Source organism: Mus pahari, chromosome 18 (genome assembly GCF_900095145.1).
Source record: "Mus pahari chromosome 18, PAHARI_EIJ_v1.1, whole genome shotgun sequence".
Classification (NCBI taxonomy): domain Eukaryota; kingdom Metazoa; phylum Chordata; class Mammalia; order Rodentia; family Muridae; genus Mus; species Mus pahari.
In genome coordinates this window covers 53,156,275-53,162,245 of record NC_034607.1, presented here as the reverse complement: position 1 = coordinate 53,162,245, position 5,971 = coordinate 53,156,275, and positions in this window count along the sequence as shown.

Genomic DNA, 5,971 nt, shown 5'->3' with positions numbered 1-5,971 from the left:
TCGACTGTTTTGCCCAAGGACCACCTGCATGATTTTTCTATCTCCCTCAAAAGCCAGGGCCTTGACCTGTGAGAATACAGTGTTGGGCTCTTTGAAAGGGAAGAGCCGTCAGAGCCTTGGCGAGAGGCAGGAGGAAGGGCGCGGACGGCAAGTGCTACCCAGAGTGCCCGGCTGTACGCAGGCAGAGCCCCGGAATCTCCAGTCTCTCCCACGCTTTAGTCTCCTCCTTCACTGACACTACAGAGGCCATGTCCTCTATGAGGCATCATCTGCCCAGGGACTCCTAGGCATCGAGACATCGGCTGTTCTGTCGTCACCTTGAATTCCTAGCTGGCAGTCTGCCTAGCGCTGGATTTGTTCTCAATCCACGCTCGGCTCTCATTCCTAGACTCCTCCCTAAGCCCACTTAGATTCCCAACCATCCTCGCTAGCACTTGATTACATATTGCCTGAATTGTTCCCCAGCCCACGGTGATCAGGGCTTCCTCCTCCCTGCCCGCCCACTCGCGACTCCCAGTGTGCTCAGCTTCCCACCTCCAGAAATCCCAGCTACTGCCATGCACTGTCAACGCCCTCCCTCCTCCCCACACACTTCATTTCCTTCCCTGTTAGCCTAGGCTTCACCAGCCCCTCAGCCTCCCACCCCATTTCCCAAACCATCTCCCCCTGCTAGGTCCCTCTGCCGCAGCCCCGCCCCTGTGAGGCTGGACTCTAGCTCTCCCTCCACACCGCAGCCCCCCACCCTGACATCTGGGCTCCCCGGTTCAGGAGCTCTGCTGGAGAGAATCACAGCCCACGCAGATTGGCGCTACTACAAAGTCATCTACAGCCTCAGCGGGCTGCTGAGCAGCCTGGAAAGCCATCTCGGACTCCCTGGCAGCGAGTTCACCCTCTCCCATGTTGGCTTTTCCGAGTATTTCTCACCCTTGAATCTCACTGAGAAAACAAGAGAGGGGAAGGGGAAGCACTTGCGCCTCTGGCCCAGCAGGGAACTTATCTTCCTCCCTTTTGTAACCCCTGCTCCATATCTGGTAGAAGCATGCCAGGTCACACTGAGGGACTACCGCCTTGGCAACTCTGTTCCCATCTCTTTCCATTTATCTCTGCTGCCTTTCTCCTGGGTATGTAAGTGCTGTATTTCCAGAGCTGTGGCTCCCTTCCTAGACAAATTTCACTCTCAAGGCCTCTCAGGACCATACAATGTGCAGAGCCTGAGAATGTTTTCCACTGTCCAGTCCGTGCCCACTTCCGGCCTCTGTTTTATTTGATCTGGCTGAAGATATGATCCCAGTGACCACTTTTCTCCTCTCTTGAATTTTCTTCTTCTCTTGACCCGGTGGAACAGTCTTGTTCTCTGATGAAGGTTGGCATAGCCACCAGATGTCTCACCTCCTCTGTGTCTGTACCTTTGTGCCTTGCCTTGTTCTGTCTGGAGGACTCCTCTGTTCTTGCCACCTCGAAGGGAAACTCCTCCGCACCGCCTAGGAATGTACTGGGTGTTCCTCACCCTCCCGAAGTATTCTAGATCAAACAACCCGAGCGTGTCTACATCTTCTCCCTTAATGCCAAGGATTAAAATCCCCTATTAATCTCGGCTTGACAGTATATGCCTGTAATTCCAACCCTGCAGAGGCTGAGACAGGAAGATCATGAGTTCAAAGCCAGTCCAGGATATAGAGTAGAAACCTTTCTTTAAAAACAAAAATTATGCTGGGTGTAGTGGCGCACACCTTTAATCCCAGCACTTGGGAGGCAGAGGCAGGCAGATTTCTGAGTTCGAGGCCAGCCTGGTCTACAAAGTGAGTTCTAGGACAGCCAGGGCTATACAGAGAAACCCTGTCTCAAAAAAACAAAACAAAACAAAAAACCAAAAACAAAAAAACATAAACATAAATTATATATTTTTGTGTCTGTTCATCCTTTAGCTCCTACAGGCTGGGAGCTGGGCATTTTATTCTCCATGTGATTGATGACAACTTGGCACACAATGATCCCTCCATTCATGGTGACTGAGTAAGTGATGTCATATCACCCCAAGTCCCCAACTAGGCTACTCTAAGGTAGTAATATGATTAGTCTCTCAGAGGGCTTTTGTACAATTGATTAATTGATTGATTGATTGATTGATTGTGTGCGTGCGTGTGTGCGTGAGAGAGAGAGAGAGAGAGAGAGAGAGACAGAGACAGAGACAAAGACCAAAACAGAGACAGACAGAGACAAAGACAGAGAGACACATGGCACTCAAAGGACTACTTACAAGAGTCAGTTCTCTTTCCACCTTGTGGACCCAAGAGATGGAGCTCAGTTAGTCAGCTTTGGCAACAATGCCTTTGCTTAGGGAGTCGTCTTGCTGGCCCCCTCTCCCCTTTCCGTTGTGATAAAACCCACATTTGTCATTTTGGCCAGTTTAAAGTGTGGAGCCCAGAGATACCTGCTGTTTCAAATGGCGTATAACTATCACTGCTTTTCAGTTACAGACATTGGTTGGTTGGTTGGTTGGTTGGTTGGTTGGTTGGTTGGTTGGTTGGTTCTTTTGAGACAGGATCTTTCAATGTGCTCCATACTGGCCTTGAACTTGAGATCTTGATTCAGGCTCCAAAGTGCTGAAACAGGTGTGCACCACATCATGTGATCACCAACTTACATTTTAAGATTTAACTACTGTGCCTAAGAAATCCATGAAATAAAAATACTTCTAACCTGTAAGCCTCTGGGCCGAAGGAGGATTGTTCATGTTTTCACTCCCCTAAACAAGTTTGTTTGACCCAACTGCACCAACCAGATGTGCTTGATCACATGTTGACAGGAGGTACCGAGGCAGGAAATGTTAGGATGCATGCTTGTCCCAGATGGAAAACTATGGCAACCTTATGGGTTTGCCCTTTTGTTGTGAATGGCCCTAGTGATGCCTGTATTTTGATGTTAATTCTGCTTTCCCAGGAGGGGTTGTCTGGACCAAGGGATAAGTCACATACTTCTTGTGAACTCCCCCCACCCCCAATGATTAAAGGGACCAATCACTGGATGAGTAGGCGGGACTTCTGGGCTGGATGGAGGAAGAAAGGAAGCAGGAGAGAGTTAGGGGCTTTTTGGACAGGGATAGTGAAAGGGCAAGAGGTAGGTACTACTGTCTCCTGGCTTATATGGCGAATCCACTGGAGGGTTTAGATTTATTATGACTTACGAGATTAGGATTCTAGTTGTTGCCCAGCGATTGAGTACTTGCTTCAAATTTGACTCAAAGATCTGTAGAACTGGTTTTTCTCTTGTGGTTCTCAGGCTTAACATACACCCAAGCTCAACTTTTTCTTTTTTTTTTCCGAGACAGGGTTTCTCTGTGTAGCCCTGGCTGTCTTGGTACTCACTTTGTAGACCAGGCTGGCCTCGAACTCAGAAATTCGCCTGCCTCTGCCTCCCAAGTGCTGGGATTAAAGGCGTGCTCCACCACCGCCCGGCCAAGCTCAACATTTTTAACTGTCCCATATGGAGATCTTCTAACCACTGAGACTTATTTTATTTGGTGTGTATGTATGAGTGTCTATCTGCACATATGAGCATCATGTAGATACTGGTCCCTACAGAAGTCAGAGAGGGTATTGAGTGCCCGGGTGCTGGAGTTTGTGATGGCTGTGAGCCACCTGCTAAGGATGCTGGGGACTGAACTCAGGTCTTCTGAAAGACCAGCAGCCAACATTCCCCTCAGTGTGAGCCCTGGGACTGTTGGCCTGAGCAGAGTTTGACAGCCGCACTCTCCTCTCCTCTTCCCACGCCCAGTGCAGCCAGTTCTCCCTCCAGCATAGCTATCTCCTGTCTTTTGGAGAAAGCAGAAAATTAATGTCCTTGAAGTGATAAGACCCCCACCCTTAATCTCTGGGAAAGAGACAACCGAGCGTTCCCAGCAGTCAAAAACAGACATTATAGCTACGGCCAGCTTGCAACAACAGGAAAGAACGCACTGGCCGGCCACTGATAACGGAATGAGTTATTCCTTTCCAGGTCAAAGAGGTCCTTTTCTAGTTGTATGGTCTCTCTTTGTTGTCTGAAAAACTGCTATCAGTTTGAAAGATACTAGTATTTTATCTCTCTAGCCAATCATGTAACGCCAAGCTTGAAGGCCCCAACTTGTGCATTTCCCCTATATAAACCCCAAGCCCCTAGACCTGAGCCTTACATTCCTAATCTGTCTTGCGGGGAGGATCGTGTCTCAAGTCTGAACTCTAATGCGCCTGCATTGGCCTTGTGGTCTCTGGCAGTCTCCTGGGGTTCTCCAGGACTGAGCATAACATGCTCTTAACTGCTGTGCCACCCCTGTACCCTCCCCTAAGGACACATTGTCATTCTCCACCCCCTTGTGCCTCATCCTCTGCCTTTCTGTTCCTGAAGTTGCATATGATGCGGGTGGGGTCGGGTGGGAATGGATCTACCAGTATATGTTTCTCTCTATGATCAATATTCCACTGAATGGCCATTGTCACTCATTGATTCCTTGATGGACATTTAGGTTGTTCATTCTTTTCCGCTATTGTGAATGACGTAGACATCAACATTTGTAAACAAGTTTGTTTAAATAACTGTCTTCAGTTCTTTTAGGTTCAAACCCAGCAATGGAGTTGTCAGAATGTGGAGATTCCCCGTGTTATTTATGGAGGGACACAAAACTGGCTTCCACAGTGACTGTGCTGTGTTAACTGTAGTCTACATTTTCCATTTACTTCTCCGCTTCATTGAGAACATTTCTTATTTTCCATTTTCTTCTGAGTGTAGTCCTCCCAGCAGGCATGACCAGTAGGTGCATTTTTTTTTTTAAAGATTTATTTATTTATTATATGTAAGTACGCTGTAGCTTTCTTCAGACACTCCAGAAGAGGGAGTCAGATCTTGTTACGGATGGTTATGAGCCACCATGTGGTTGCTGGGATTTGAACTCTGGACCTTCAAAAGAGCAGTCGGGTGCTCTTACCCACTGAGCCATCTCACCAGCCCCAGTAGGTGCATTTTGAGGTACACACTTAGCTTAAAACATTCCTGTCTGCAAGTGCCTCACTGCCCCTTAGGAGGCGGCTCCCTAAGCTGTCTATTGCAGTTTGCTCTGACCCAGATAATAGCTGACTGGACTAAGGCTGCATGGTGGAGTCTTTATTTGAGAAGGATGATAGGCACACCTAGTTCACGTGACGGGGGGGGGGGAGGTGGGTGTAGTTCCCTTAGCTGAAACATGAATTTTATAGTTGCAAATGTATGCTTTGGGTTTCACTCTACAGCCGTGGAACTCAGAGAGATCCACCTGCCTCTGCAGCCTGAGTGCCGGGATTGAAGGTGTGAGTCACCACCGTCCGGATTCTTTATCTTTTTAAAGATTTTCTTTGGTTAGCATGCAGAGAAATAAGGTTTGCTCTGGTATTTTATACACAGATATGGTCACACTGTGCCAGGATCCTTCTAAGTCTCCCACAACTGCTCAGTTCCTGGCTTCAGTCTTTGTTTGGACTGAGCTACACTCCCGTCTCAGGCCCTATACCTTTTCCTTTTAGCCTACCGTGGTTATGCCTTTTAGTAGAATCTTTCTTGCCGATGTGTGGGACCCAGGGCAACAGCCAGTGTCTGCCACTCTCACAACCCGCTTAAGCTTCAGACTGTTCAACAAAAAGCACAAAACCTCGGCGTGACTCTCATTTCTTTTCCCCTAAAAATCCCTTGGTGTGACTTTCATGAACTTGTCTCTGTTTTTCACCCCAGTGGAATTTAGAGGCAAATTTTGTGTCAGGGTCAGTCAGTATCCATGATGAATCGTCAAGGGTGGGCAGTCAGCTCTTGCTGCCACCTTGATGTGACTCTCCGTGTTTGTTCTGGTCTTTCCCTAACAACAGAATGATTCTGGTCAGTTCGCAGACGTCATGCTTTATTGTATTGGCTGTCACTGGCAATCCTCTCTCTCTCTCTCTCTCTCTCTCTCTCTCTCTCTCTCTCTCTC